General features: G+C 55.8%; 1 protein-coding gene across 1 annotated transcript in view; it reads right to left on the bottom strand.

Annotated features, from left to right (window-relative positions):
* FOXP4 (forkhead box P4) overlaps window positions 1-897 on the bottom strand; it is a 61,482-nt gene extending 60,585 nt beyond the window's left edge. Inside the window, exon 1 of the mRNA XM_074893397.1 lies at window positions 773-897. The gene's annotated coding sequence lies outside the window, so the exon portion shown is untranslated. The remainder of the gene's footprint in view (window positions 1-772) is intronic.
* Window positions 898-14,750: the final 13,853 nt, after the last annotated feature.

Below are 14,750 nucleotides of genomic sequence, written 5' to 3'. Positions count from 1 at the left end.
GGGGGTGGAAAAGGGAAAAAAACCCACCCAAGCCCCCCCAAGCAGCCGGAATTAGAACAAAACTGCCGGAGAGAAAAGGAAGATGGGGGGAAAAATGGGAAGCACCAACAAAGGGAGCTCAGGGGCGGCTGGCAGGGCAGGGGCTGCCGTGCCCCCCCCCCCGGAGCTGAGCCCCCCCCACACCCCCCTCCCGGGGCTGCGGGACCCCCAGGCGCCGGAGCAGAGGCAAGTCTGGAGCCGGCACCGGCAGCGCGGTTCTCCCGGCGGCAGCGCAAGTTTCCCGGTGCCCGACTAACCCCCCCCCCGCCCCAAACACCCCTCCCCGAGGGGGGCTGCCCCCCCCCCTCCCCTCCGCCGGCCGCCGAAACGCCTCGGGGGGTGAAGGGGGCGGCGGAGACCCCCGCGCCCGCCGCCGGGGCTGCCCCGGGCGCACCGAGGACCCCGCATGCACCGCGACCCCCCCCTTCCTCGGTGCGCAGCGAGCCCCAACCCCCCGGGGGGGGGACCCCACGCCCCCCCCCCACCCCCGGCCCCGTTCCCTTTGTCCGGGCGCCGCAACAAACTTCCGAGCGCGGGGGGACGGACCCGCCACGCTCCGGGGTGGAGAAGGGGGGGGGGGGGGGACGGACACACAGACACACGCGACACGGCCAGCACCCCCCCCCGGGGTGGAGTGGGGGGGGGGCGCCCCGAAATCCCTCCCGGTACGGCGGGGGCAGCGCGCACCCCCCGTGGGGCCCCACCCGGACCCTCCCGCTCCGCTCTCACCCACCTGGTCACGCCGAGCTCCGCGGCGGGCATGCGGCCGCGCCGCCTTGGTCCCCCCCCCCTCCACCCCCCCGAAAAAAAAAAAAAACAAACAACAAAAAAAACCAAAAAAACCCCAAAAAAACAAACTTCCGACGGGGCGGCCGCGGTGGTGGAGACTTGCGGGGTTAGGAGCGGCGGGACATGGCGGCGGGGGGGGGGGGGGGGGGGGGGGGGGGCACCGGCGCCCTGCGGCGGGTGCGGGGCGGCGCCGGGCCGTGGGCAGCCCCGGGGCCGGGCCGGGGCCGTTGCGCGCCCGCTCAGGTCCGGCTCGGCGCGGCGGCGGCGGCGGCAGCGCGGGCGCGGCGGCGCGGGGCGGGCACCGGCCGCCCTACCATAGTTCCTCTAAAACAGGTGCAGCCGCTTTCCCCGCCCGTCCCCCCCATTCTTCTTCCTCCCCCCCCCGGCGGTGGGGAGAGGGGTGCACACCCCCTCCCCGCCCTATTTTTTTTTTTTTTTTTTGGTTGCCACCCCCTGCACCCCCACTCCAGTTTATTCCCCCTCGCAGCCCCACGCTTCACCCTGCGTTTTGCTCATTAATGTCTGCGCTAATTGGTTTCTACCATGCCCTGGAGCGGGGTGGGGGTTCGCGGGAGGGAAACTGAGGCAGGGGGGAGAGGGCGGCTGGGGGCGGGGACATGCCTCCACCTGCACCGCGCACGGGGCAGAGTCACTGACCCCATTTCACAGATGGGAACAGCAAGGCGCGGAGCTGGTGACCCCAGCAGCCCCCAGCCTGGCTCTGTCACACCCCGACATCCCATCCTGCCAGCAGGCAGAGGGTCCCCAGCACCCCTGGAGGGGGGGGAGAGGGACCCAAACCATCACCCGGATACTGGACTCCAAACCTCCACAAGGATTCTGGACCCAAAGCATCACCCGAGCACTGGGGCCGCCTCTGAGCGGGTCGGGGAGATGCTGCTGGCCGCTGGGCGCTCCGGCCCGGCCGCTAAAACCATCTCGGCGTTGCCGTTTGGGAGCTGATGCTCCCACCTGGGCGGGTTGGGGACAGATGGATGGAATCTCACGTGGAAGGAGTGAAATAAAGTTTTTCGAGGCGCGTTGAAGCCAGTGTGGTTCAGTAGGCCACTCCACAGTCTCCTTTTTTTACTTCAAAAGTAGCTTTTTTGAAATTTCCGTTTTATGGACAGATAAAATAGTTTTAAAATGTGAAATTGGAATGAAAAGTATTTCAGCCCACCTGGATTTTTTTCCCCTATAATTTAGTTTTTTTACAGGAAAACTGTTTTTAAAAAAATAATCTTGTTCTTGAATGAAAAGCCTGTATCTGGGAATTTCTGTGCCATGGAAAAGCTGCTTCCCCCAGGACAAGCTCTGGTGACCCCAGCACAGATCCCAGCAGACCCACCAGCTTTGCCCCCCCCAGAATCTCTCAAGGGGACGAACACGCTGAGGGTGAGGGCAGGGCCAGCTGCGAGGGCCGGACTGGCTCCTAGGCTGCGCCTAGCCTTAAACCCAAGTCTTAACCCAACCCTTATGGAGGCCTGGGATTTTCCAGAGGGCTCAGCTTGTTTTCAGGCGGCTCTGGGGCTCCCATCGGATGAGCGTTTGCTGCACACCCACTTCTGCAGAATCAGGAGCCCAATTTTCTTGGAAGAGGCCCCCCAGGACCCATTTCTCAGAAGCGTGGTGCCCGGCGCTGCGGGCAGGGGAGGGCTCCGCTTCCTGCCACCGCGCTTTCCTTCGGAGAGGGACAGCTTTCCCCTCTTCCTTGTGATGAAAAATCAGATGAAAAAAGACTCTAGCCAGCCCTCTCTGTGCTCCCTGGCCTTGATGGTATTTTCTCCATCGCAGGCAGGGGATTTCCAGCAAGGGTCCGACCCGGTGCTCAGCACGATGCTGAACGTTCAGAGCCCCTTCTGTGCTCAGGATTCGGAGGTACGGGACACCCCAACCCCTTTCAGGGCTGGATACCACATGGGAAGCGGAGCGGCTTCGATTCCCCCCCAGCTCAGACCAGATCCCTCCTGGCACACTGCAGACCCATGAAGCGTCGGTAGCTCTGAGACCGGTGTGATGAGTTTGCTCCCCACACGCAGAGGGGCAGCCCCGCAGAGATTTGCTGCCCTCCCCAGCCCCACCATCATTCTCAGGGGTGGCCTTGACCCACAGTAGCCAAACGAAGGCACCGCAAGTCACTGCCTGTCCCTGGCTCGGCCGGGATGATTCTCTTCAGGCATTTTTGTGGGTTCAAGGAGTTTTATTTCCCTCCCAGATACATAAAAACTGTTTTTCCATTCGCCTCCCCAAATTTCTACTCTAATACCCAGGGTTCTGACTTCAATGTGTTATACACCCAAGTATCAGCCTATGAAAAACAGAATATATTTTTTAAATCCCAAACTGGCACTTTTCTGAGTGAAAAACAGCTTTGAGTGACGAGCCTCGTCAAACCTGCCCTTGCCCTCTTTTCTCAACTTAAGAATAGCCCCTTTGAAGACATCAAATAGCATCTGAGCGGGAAGGATTTGCACAAAAAGACATGGGCAGCCATCCACCAAGGGGAGCTTGTGAATTGAGCACGGCCCAAAGATCCCTCTTTGTTCATGTGTGTCAGTCAGGAAAAAAAATAGTGGTGAGCAGGAATCTGGGTGAGGAAACATGGCCCGACTAGGCTTCAGCCAGGGTTTTGTACGGCACCTTGCTCAGTGGGGTTTGGTCTCTGAGGGACCATCTCGCTCCTGCCAGAGCTGGAAGCTGATGGGATCATCATCAGGGACGCTGCAGGGGTGGCCGGGAGATTCCCAGGAGGGCGAGAGCAAGAGAGACCACGGGTGCTCGTGCTACGGTGCTAGACTGCCAAAAGAGAGAGAGAGAGAGGGAAAAATGGAAGCGAAAAACTGCAACAGGCAAAGCTTTGGGCATGTATCACCTCCAAAAGGGTGTAACAGAGGCAGCAGCATTTATAGATCTTGGATTAAACATTTTGCATCATGTCTGGTTGTAAAGCACTGAGACACGCGGCTGGAGGACCAGGAGTTAGTGCGGGGTAAGTGGTGGGTCCCAAACGTAGTGTCCTCCTGGGAAAATTACACATTCCAGCTCTTCCAAGCATGATGCTCATCCTCGCTCTCTTATGCCTCTGTGATTGATCCCCAAACTTATCTGTGGGAAATTGTTTTTCCTGGCAAAGTGGGGTTTTTTCTCCTCCAGAAAGTGTCTTCTCTTCTAAATACAATATTGAAAATCTTTAAAAAGTGAAAATTTTCAACCAAAGGTTTTCGATCCTGTGCTTGTCTGGAATGGAAGCATTCTCAGTTTGCCATAAGGTTGACAGAAAGCTGAAATCTTCCATGGAAAAGGTCAGTTTGGGTTTGTCCTAAATCCCACTCAGGGCAAGGCAGCTCCAAAGCGGGCAGCATCCTCGTCCTTCCAGGAAAGTCCTCTCCGAGCTGTCTCCAAAGCCTGTTTGTCACAGGTTATGGATTGGCCGTTTCTGGCAAATGGGTGGTGGAGAACAAACATGGGTTTGTTTTCTATTTTTTCTTCTATGGGAAGAGTAACTTCAAAAAAAAAATCCTGACTTTTCTAAAGATGCTCGTTTGAAAAATCTGTATTTGACGATGTGAACAAGTCCCCTGGACTCCTCTGCTTCTTGCCTTGTCTTGGATTCTCTCCCTCCTTCTTTCAAGGCAAAATAAAGAAAAAAACATATGGAAAGGAGAGAAAGAAGAAAATTGGGAATGAGAAAATAGGGAGAACAAGGGAAGAAAGTTCATTTTTCCCTTCCAGATCATGTTTTGGGGAGGGAGCTGTGTGTTGACACAGCTAAGCTCCAAATTCCCAACCCTCCCAAGGTGGAAATTTCAACAGATGAGCAGAAAAGCTGATTTTCCATCTAAAATACACCAGCCTTTTTGTGCAGCTCTTGTAGCACCCTGTGAAGTTGTGGCGCCCAGCAGCGCCCGGAGCTCAGCCCTCCACCCTTTCCCTCACCTCCCCCGGAGTCTGGGGCTGAACCACCCTGGGGTTCATTTTGGTGGTGTTTGCACCCAGCTGCACCCCCCTCCGGGCATCACCGCAGGAGGCAGCGACAAGAGGAGGGCAAGAGGAGAAGGGGTCAGGATCAGTCGTCCCCAGGACAAGGCCACAGCTCGGGTGCTGCATCCGCAGCCAGCACAGGGCTGACCAAGCCGGGGGTCCCAAGGAGCCCCCCAGAGCCCCCACGGAGGATGCCGCCGTGGCTGCCCGCCCCGCTCAGCCCACGCTCACAGGCCGACGAGCGCCCGGGGGAATCTGGCTTTGCCCGGACGTGCTGGCGGGGCCGTGGCCGACGCTGGGATCTTGGACCCCGCTCGCCTCTTGCGTAAGGCAAAGAAATGATGCACCGAGTTACTGTAAGTGATGAGAGGCTCCTGGCTCCCTTTTAAAGCGACAGGCTGCTGTCTGCCCGGGGTCCGGCATCGCTCCCCCCTGCCCCGGCCAGCATGACCCCGTTGCCCTTGGCCAGAAAGCCCCACGGTGTTTGCCCAGGCGAGAAGCCTCCCGGGGAGGGGGGATCCTGACCCCGTGGGGGCTGGCAGCCCCGCTTCGGAGCTGTGCACAGAGGGGAAATGTTGGAGGGGGGGTGCAGCAACCCAGGCACAGCCTCAGAGCCCAGACGGGGGCTTTGCACCCCTCTGGCTTGCAGCTGTGCCGTGCCTCAGTTTCCCCTATTGCACAGACAGAGGAGGGTCAGACAGGCCAGGCTCAGCTGGGCTTTAGTGAGCTGAAGCTGACGCTTAAAGGAGAGACAGCGGAGAGGTGAAAACACCAGCGCCTGGGTGTGCTGCTCCCACACACGGAGAAAAGGATGTGGCGTGGGGGGTCTCCAGACAGCGACCAGTTTTCCTCCGTGCCTGCAAAGCCTCAGCGCAGGAGAAGAAGGAGCCTGCGAGCAGAGGGGCTGCAGATGGTGCTGCTGCAGGGCGCCGTGGCACCCCTGATGGAGCTGTACCCCCGCTCAGAGCCTGCGTGCCGTGCCGTGCCGTGCCGTGCCGTGCCGTGCCGTGCCACCAGCACACCGAGACACAGGGACACAGGACACCTGGCTTCTCTCTCCCCACTGGCATGTGCTGTGGTTTGGTTTTGTTATTTTTCCTTTCCCCTCTTCTCTTTTTTTTTCATTTATCTGCTTTTCAAATAACGTTACTCATCCAGAGCAGGACGTCTGCATTCACCACTCACCGTGTTTGTCTGCATTGTTTCCTTCGGGGAGATGCTTACCCGCACGTTGTGACTACTTGTCTGAGTGCTCACAGTGCGGAGCGGCGGGGATTACTCATGGTGTAAGGTTTGAGAAAGGAGGGGGGAGGCCAGATTTGGCGCTTTGTCTGCAGTTGTTCATTTCTCACTCTTTGATATATTTTTTTCCCTCCTCTCTTTCTTCGTCTGCCAGTGCTCTCCATCCTGGCTGTCTGAGCTCCCTCCTCCTTGCTCTTACACTGGGAAAGGAGCATCTGGCTGAATCCCTGTGGAGTGTAAAAAGGCCTTTGCTGCGTTGCCCCATGGGTGCAAAGGGGTTCCCCTGTCCCCTCACACCCGGTCAGGAGAACCAGTCCCTCCCTTTGGCACCCCCCTCTTCCCACCGCCGCCAGCTCTGCCTGCTCAGCCGTTGCCCATTTCCGCTCATTCTTGGCCCAACTTTCCCCCCGTCTCTGCCACGACGTGGCACCCAGCCACTGTGACACAATCCGCTCTGCCCAGAGCCGACCACAACATCCCCCCATTTGCTTACTCCAAATAAGACCCAAACATGATGTGTAAAACCTCAGCCATCATTAAGCATAATAATGTGATGAAGAGGGGGAAGAAATAGCCCCCAGAACACCCTAAATCCTTGTTTCAGCCCAGGCTCTCGGCCGGGCTCCCCGAAAGGCGCCTGCCGAGGGCTGATGTGTGAATTACCGTGTTTGCAAGGCCGGGGCACAACCCCCTGTTTTAGGCGCGTGCTTGGGAAGACTCAACAGAAAAGCATTTGGGACACGGTCCTTCCCTTTCTCCATGCAAAACCGCGGCAGATCAATGAATATTTTAACAAAGAAATATTTCATTAAAAGAGTTGATTGCTTAATGAACTGTCCCTGTGAGCCATCAAAATGCAATGTGTGTGTTTTTTTTTTTTTTTTCCTCCCTTTAACGAAGGCGAAGATTCATATCACGAAGAACTGGCTTATCAAATTACCGTAATAGCCTGTGTAGACCAAGCCCATGGAGCAGCACGGGGAGGCCGGGGGCTGCCTCGCACCAGGGACGTGACTCCACGTACTCCATGGGTGTGTTTAGACGATACCGAACAAGATGGGACCAGACCAGGGTCCCTGGGCACTACTGCAATATGATCCGTAAATAACAGTGGTTGGGATGGTGTGAGGCAGGTCTGTTTTCCTTTGGGCTGCCAATATTTGAAGGGAAAGAAAACTAGCCGTCTTTTTTTTTCCCATCCCAAGTATATTGTGACAAAGGGACAGCGTCTTGTTCATTAAAAGCCAGTTCTGATGTCTGAGTCCACAAACTCAGCAAAGCTCTGCCAGATTTGCACCAGGGCTGCAGCCCCGTTTACCTGGCTCTCTTCTTGGGTGATTAAAACAGAAAGGCATCCAAAAATGTAATCGGCTCTCTCTTATCGACAGTGTTTGCTTGCTTGTGTGCCCTGATGAAAACAGCCGAGTGCTCCCCATCGCTCCCTGCCGCTTCCGCCGGGGCTGCCGGGCAGGACAATGGCTCATCTTCCTCGCTTCTTTTTGAAGTTTCCATTGCATTGCCCTTTGAAAGTTTGTTGGTGAAAATATTCCTCTTTAGCTGAGGTTCCATAACAGCTCCGCAGGGCGGCCGTGATGCTCGCCGGGCTCCTGGGCCGGGCACGGCTGGCGGGAGAAGAGTCATTAGCGGGCAGGAAATGAACAATAACCTGACAAGAAGCGACCAATTTTCCATCAATTAGAGCGAAGCCTCTTTTTGTCTTTTTGTAAAATTAAGTTTTGCTGACTGGTGATTACTTTAGTCTGATGACAATTCATTAAAATTTACATGGGAAGGATGCTAACGGAGCGGCCAGGAGGAGGAGGAGAGGGAGAGGTGGTGAAGCAGCCGGTGCTGGGGTTAAGATGCACTCAGATGGAAACGTGGGTTTGGAGGAAGGGTCTGGAGGTCAGGATCTGGCCTGATTAATGCTCCAGCAGAAGGACAGGACACAGAAGAAGCGGGAAGCAGCCCCCAAAAGCGGGGCGGCAGGAAGCCATCCCCACTCATGCCCCAGCAGGAGCACAAAAGCGCTTTGTTTGGGGCTGGAGTTCAGCTTCTTGTGCCGCTTCCCCCACCGAGGGCTCCTCCACCGCCTCACTCCGGTTTAACGCTGCTGCAGCATCCCTGGGTCCAACACCAGCCCAGGATCCTGGCTCTCATGAGCTTGGGGACAAGAGGGACACGTGCCACGAGTCCTCGTGCAGTCCATGCCTGGGCTCGCTGTGCCCTCGGGCCGGCTCCCCAGCCCCTGCAGAGGTGCCACGGGTGGGGATGGGATGGCAGCACGGCTTTGAATTCAGCACCGGCGGGCCCAGGGGTGGGCAGGAGTGAGCTGGTCCTGCAAGACCAGCCGGGGAAGTCACCACCAGCACCTTGAGCAACCGCCCAAACCAGATGCAATCGAGACTAAACTTTTGTTAAAGAGTGAGGGGAAAATACACACCGAGATTTGCGCTTGCAGCAACATATATATGTGTGCGTACGCACACAGGCGCAGGAGCCTTTAAAGATCCAGTCAAACAATGGGTTTCAGCTCTGGATCAGGCCTCCTCGTCCCCCAGCTCATTCCCAAAACCAAAGACAGAAGTTTCTCAGGCTGCTGCTCCATCCCCACACACCTGGTGATGGGATGCATGTGTGCTTGAGCAGGCATTGGGGGGCCCTAATCCTACAGGAGCCCCCCTCAACTATCCTCTGCACTTCGGAAAACTTTCCTGGGCGAGCCTAACCGCAAACTTTCACTTTTATTTACTTATTTGTAAATGTTTCCCAATGATTTCCAATCTGCCACTCCTCCGCGCTGGCCTTCTGCAGAAAGGAGCTGCTTCTGCATTCCCTTCCCAGGGAAATGGGCAGGGATTAGATCATCAGATGGCGATTGTGAAAGCTGAGTGAGTATTTACTGTAAGAGGGCTTTGATTCAGCAAGGCGGGTGTTTAAGTGCTAAGTCAATGGGATGGGAATACACGCTCCTGCGCTGGGCTGAATCAGAGGCGCAGCCGAGCCCTCCCTGCCCACAGCCCTGAGCTCCCAGGGCTCTCGGGACATACACCCAAACCCCCACCCTGCAGGAGGGCAGCAATAGCCAGGTTTGAAGGTTTAGTAGGAAAAAAAGTCAAGATCTCACCAAGTTCTTTTCTTTTTCTTCCCAAAACTCATTGCAAGCTCAGAAGGGGTGAAATCTGCCGTTGGTTCAAGCTGGATTTTTTAACACTACCCAGCTGGGCATAACAGGTAAATACAGGGATGATCTGCCCCATCCACTTTTTTGTCACCCTATTTATAACTTTATTTGGGAGGGGTTTTCCACAAAAAGGTCATAAAAACTGGGGTTTCCCATTGAAAAGCTTTTCATGTTCTTTCATGACCTTTGTTCAACAATGACCTAATTTCACTCAAACTCTGGCACAGACTATTCCTGAGGTGGGAGGAGAAGTGGCATTCAAATTGGGTCAGTTTTCATTAAAAATGCTTCCGTTTACTAATAGTTTTTCATTTGTTGGAAGGACTCGGCTCGGCTCAAAGCACCACTGGGCACAGAGGGGATGGCTGCCGTTCCTGACTTGAGAAATGGGTTAATCTTCATGGGAAATCACTCGTCAGTGCTGTTGATGCTCAAGGACTTTCTGGCTCTTAGCTAAGACCTTTCTTCCCCCGAAAGGCTCAGATGGATGCGCTGCCCTTGACGGCTGCACCTTCCCGAGGGTCCTGCGCTGGGTGCAAGGACCAGGGGGAGAACAGGGGCTGCTCGAAGCTGGGCTGTGGTGGCTGCACCCACGGCGTGTGTGTAACTCGCCCTTTGGTTCATGGGCACGAGCTGTGTGTTGGCCAGGGCGGCTCAAGTTCAGCCGTGCCCCAGGAAAGATGCAGGAGGGAAAGACAAAAGCAACTGGGAGGCTGAAACATCCTGTACCCTGACCTAATTCAGAGCCTAATCCAAAGTCTGCCCTAATCGGAGGGATCTGAATCTTAAGGATTGATCTCTCCCCCGGTAAAGCAAATGGGAAATGCAGTGGGATTCAGGAGACGGGGCCCAGCTGCCGTGCACCCGCAGAGGCTCCTCGCTGGTGCTCCTGGGGACAAACCAGGGCTGTGGGTGTGAGAAGGGACCGTGGCCTTGGGTCTGGTCCCGGGAGAGGTGAGAGCTGCAAAACTTCACTTTCTGGAGCTGTTCAAGATGGGACAGGAGGGCAGATGCATTCCAAGAGCGGCAGAGCCCACGGACCCTGCGATTAAACCCCGTGAGAGCCGCGGGGTGGGTGAAAGCTGGCAATAAAACCAGCTAAAGGGCGAGTGAGGTGGCGAAGGAAGCAAAGCAAAGCACCCAGCTCTCAGACACGTTCCTGCCGCCGCAGCTTCTCAAATGTACAAATTATGCAGCCATTTCACGGGACACTTAGGAGTCAATTTGCAACGCGGCTCAGGGGGGAAATTGGGCACATAATTCCCCCGAACAATAACCGGGAGCAGCCCGCTTAATTTAACTCCAAGCCTGCACCTAGTTAGCGCTTGCCGAGGGGAGGATGCTGCGGGTGCCGGGGCCACGTGTCCTCATCCCACCGGCACCCGGTGCTGGCGGCGAGGCCACGAGGGGCAGCGGGGGTGAGCGGGGGGCCGGTGTCCTTCGCGAGGCAGCGGCTGGCGTGTCGCACGCCGGCTCGCACGCTCGCACACCGCCTTGCACACGCGCCGCGCACCATCGGGCTCCGGCAGCCCGGAGCACAGTGGCAGCAGGCTGTTCTCATTACAGCCCAATGAGGCTGTTTACTCACCCAGCTGGAGACAGTTAGAGAGTGATAAATAATGAAAGAGAAAACATGATTTTCCCCTCTGTGGTTTCTATTTGTGTAACCATATGTCACAGCTCAATACGGCAGCATTTTTTTCTGCTTTATTCAGGAAAGAGTTGATTTTTTCCATAGAGCGGCTATTTTTTTCCCCAACTTTTCTTTCTTTTTTTTTTTTTTTTTTCTGGTGCAGTGACAAAAGTATTTCTGTTTGTTTGCCTGAGAAACTCGCTCATATTCAATCTCCTTAAAGTCTGGCTTGTCCCAATAACTGCAAAGGTTTGATAGGACTATTCTCAGCTTCTTTTCAAATACCTGTCACGGGGCTGCGGGGAGAAGAAACAGCTGAAAACAGACTGGTGAAGGAACAGCACCCTGGGTGAGGTCTGCGAGAAGAGCTGAGCCCACATCTCTCTCAGGCTGCAGCAACTTTATACCCGAGGATAAAACATATCAGAGGTTTCCCTGGCAAGCAAAGGGAGGGTTGGATGAGTGATAACTGACATTTTTGCAAGCGAGGCTCTCTGAGAGTTTGCCAGGGTAATAGAGCATCGCTCCTGCTGTTTTGCAAGCAGGGAAACTGAGGCACGGTGCTGCGGAGGTTGCAGCCAGGCAGCGAACCTGCAGCGGCAGAGCCCAGCACCCCCGATCTGCGCTGATCTGTCCCGGAGCGGCAGGAGCGGTTTTATCCAGGGGAGAAGGAGTAGATCCCTGTGGAAAAGCCCTCGCCTGGCGTCGGGGAGGGCTCGGCGTGCGAACCCCACTCTGCCCGCCCGCCGCGTGAGCCCTGGGGAGGGCAGGTCCCTGCAAGGCCCCTCTCCCTTCCCGCCAGGTACCGCACATCTTCCTCCTGCAATTACCCCCCCGGCTTCCCCCAGCGCCGCATCTCGGCTGCCGGTGTCTCTTCTCCTGCCATGCCCCCGGAGCCTGCACTCTATTGTTCGGAGGTCTTGGCACGCTCAGCTGATGAGTTTCCCCTCGGAGCGCTCTCAGCCAGGGGCGTGCAATGTATTTTTTTGCCCTAGCAAGTTCTCCAGCTTCATAACATCCTCTTCCCGCAAGATACATCATTTTGGGAGAGCAATTATCCGAGTGACCTCATCCATGTCTGCGGCATGAGGTCACCAACGTTCGGGGAGGTGCACACCTAGCCCTGTCCAAACGGGGTGTGCCGAGGAGCTCGGCTCATCCCGACCCGGCAGCTGGGCTCCTTCCAGAGCCTGATCCGATCGCCGAGGAAGCTGGCAATTAATTGTGGCACAATTCCCAGAGGCCAAATCAGGTCCCCGAGCATAGATGCCGCAGTGGTTGGATGGGTGTAAGAGCCGGAGTGGCACTGATTACCAGCACCCCGGCCCGATGCGCTGCCGTGGGCTTTGGGGGAAGCTGCGCCGGGGCTGAATGTGCCCCTTTGTCCTGAAATAACACCGAGTATCGTATCTCCCTCGCACAGCCCTCCTGAAACGAGACCCACTGACCCATCGCTCCGCCTGCTTCGCCGGGGTCCAGGTCCTGTTACTTAGTGTGTAATCACGGCGTGTACACGATGTTTAGCTACGATACCTAATCTCTACAACCAGCACCCCAAAGCCTTCGCCGTGTTTGAATTACCGCAATTAAATTTAGCAAACACACCTCCTCATGTGGCTGATCACTTTTTAAAACGTATGAAAACCCTTTCTCCAGAGGTTTTGTGTGAAATAATCCCAGCATGCCTGAAAGGGAAAAGATCATCCTCTGCTCCCCCAGCCCTAAACACACACACACGCATTGCACAGGCATTTGCACAACACTTTGCTTCGCTGGTTCCTACATCTATTCTAGTGATTCACAGCAGTGACTGATTTGGGGTGAGACTGGCATTTCACTGGTTTCACCAGCATCCTCCAGGTCTCAGAGGTGAGGTCCCACCAGCGAGACTGTTGTCAAAAATGTGCTCAAATTCACTCAAATGCTGAAAAGCCAGACTGGAGCCACCACGTCCCAGCAAAAATACCCCAGCTCCAAGTCTGAACCATACACTGAGTGTCTGCACATCTTTAGCGCTGATGGAGTTGTCCTTTTTTAAAGCAATTTAACTGGGTAAAATCAGTATCTTCTTGCCTCAGGTCACACTTCATTGCTGGGCAGGTGCTGGAGACTGGGGGAAGACAGACCCCACTGGTTCCCCAGACCCCCTTTCCGCCCCAGAAATTTTTACAGCCTTCCACAAGCAGCCCAAACCTGCTCCTCAGGCCTCCAGGTCCTGCTCCTCTCTCCCTGCAAGCATCAAAAAATAAGGACTGGGAATTTGTTGCAGGTTAATTGGGGTTATTTCATATTAAAGCCCCTTTGCCTCTGTAAACCGAACCTTTGCTGCACAGCATCGGTGGTTTCAGTGTTCCTTATTACACGTCTCAGCACAGAGGGGGTTTGTGATCTGCAAAGGAGATGTGGATGCTTCCCCCACCAGCTCCTGCAGCCCCAGGTGACTTTCCTGACCGATTTGGGACATGCCACCTCTTTACCAGTGTCACCTCCTGCTGTGGGTCACATCAGCCAGAGGTGATGAGCCCCAAATCCTTTTGCCTCGTGTTGAACACCGGTGCAGATGCCACTCTTGAGACCACCTAGATGGCATCTGGAGGGGGTCTGCACCCTCCGGAGAAGATGCTCATCAGCTGGGAACTGAATCTACTGCAACTGCATGGAAATATCAACCCAGGTCCCTCCAGGTAATGTTTCTACCCAGAGATCTCACATCTCCAGGCTTCCAGCCCCCACCTCTGCAGCCATGCCAGGAAGTGTAAAGGCTCTCCATGGCTTTTTTCTGCTCCTGGCTGTGCAAACACCCGGCCCTTGCTCCCACCGGCTGCGTTTGCCTCCACACCCCGCTCCACCTCCCTGCTGTCCACGCTTCTGCCACCCGGCCCGGCACCGCCTGGGTTAACGGGAGGCAGTTGGATGGAAAAGGCCCTTTTTTATTGTAACAGCAGATACAGAGAAGAAAACGCGCTAGAATCATTTATCTGGCTCACAGTTTCACTAATGCCCTCGGCTTTAGGCCAACGTGAGATATTATGAGGTAAATCGGCCAAGTCATGCTATACAAACATTTCAAAAAAGAAAGATATTTTCAGGCTCTTGCAGGAATCCAGCCCTCCCCCCCAACCCTGCGTCGGGTTACTGCAGGATTCGGCCGGATTTGTAGCCCACTTTACCTTCATCTGCGGGCGTCCAAAAAACAGGAGAACTTAAGCCAAAAGACAGCGCTTGAATTTGGCACGGGGCTCGCTCAGCGATGCAACCACCTTGGCACCAGCCGGGCACCTCGCAGAGCATCCCCGGGGCACCGCGGCAGCCGGGCGCTGCCCCGTGTGCCCAAACCGGCCGGGGTGCTCTGCCCTCGCCCACCGCCTGCCTGCGGGGAGAAGGGAGGGAAGAGGAGAAGGGAAAAGCAGAGGGCAAGGCTGGAGTGGAGCGGCAAGGGGAATTTCCCAGGGGAGAAAAGGCCTTTACGGTCCCGGATAGACGGTTCTTTCCTCTTAACATCCCGGGACTTGCCATACGGGGTGCTCAAAGATGAACCTCTCCAGCCACACCACGCTGCTGGGCTGCTCCAAAGGGCGCAGCTGGCAAAGGCAGCCCCTCCACCGCCTCCGCGCAGCCGCGAGGGACCGACCCTCCCACCAGTCTGTTCTACCCCAGGTGTGCAGGGGACCTCGGAGCCTCCCGCGTCATGCACTGGCAACCCCAAAAGCAAAAATATTCCTGTCTGGGTAGTGGGCACAGTGAGCTTTTTAGGTTAATAATGGATTTTAACTTCACAGGAACTATGTACGTTCAACAATATATACATATTTTTTATTGCTTACAACATTTAAATGGATGGCTTCTTTGTTATTTATTAAAGGGCCATTGAAAATGACTTTT

Source organism: Strix uralensis, chromosome 24 (genome assembly GCF_047716275.1).
Source record: "Strix uralensis isolate ZFMK-TIS-50842 chromosome 24, bStrUra1, whole genome shotgun sequence".
Taxonomy (NCBI): domain Eukaryota; kingdom Metazoa; phylum Chordata; class Aves; order Strigiformes; family Strigidae; genus Strix; species Strix uralensis.
This window is presented reverse-complemented; position numbering and strand designations above follow the sequence as displayed.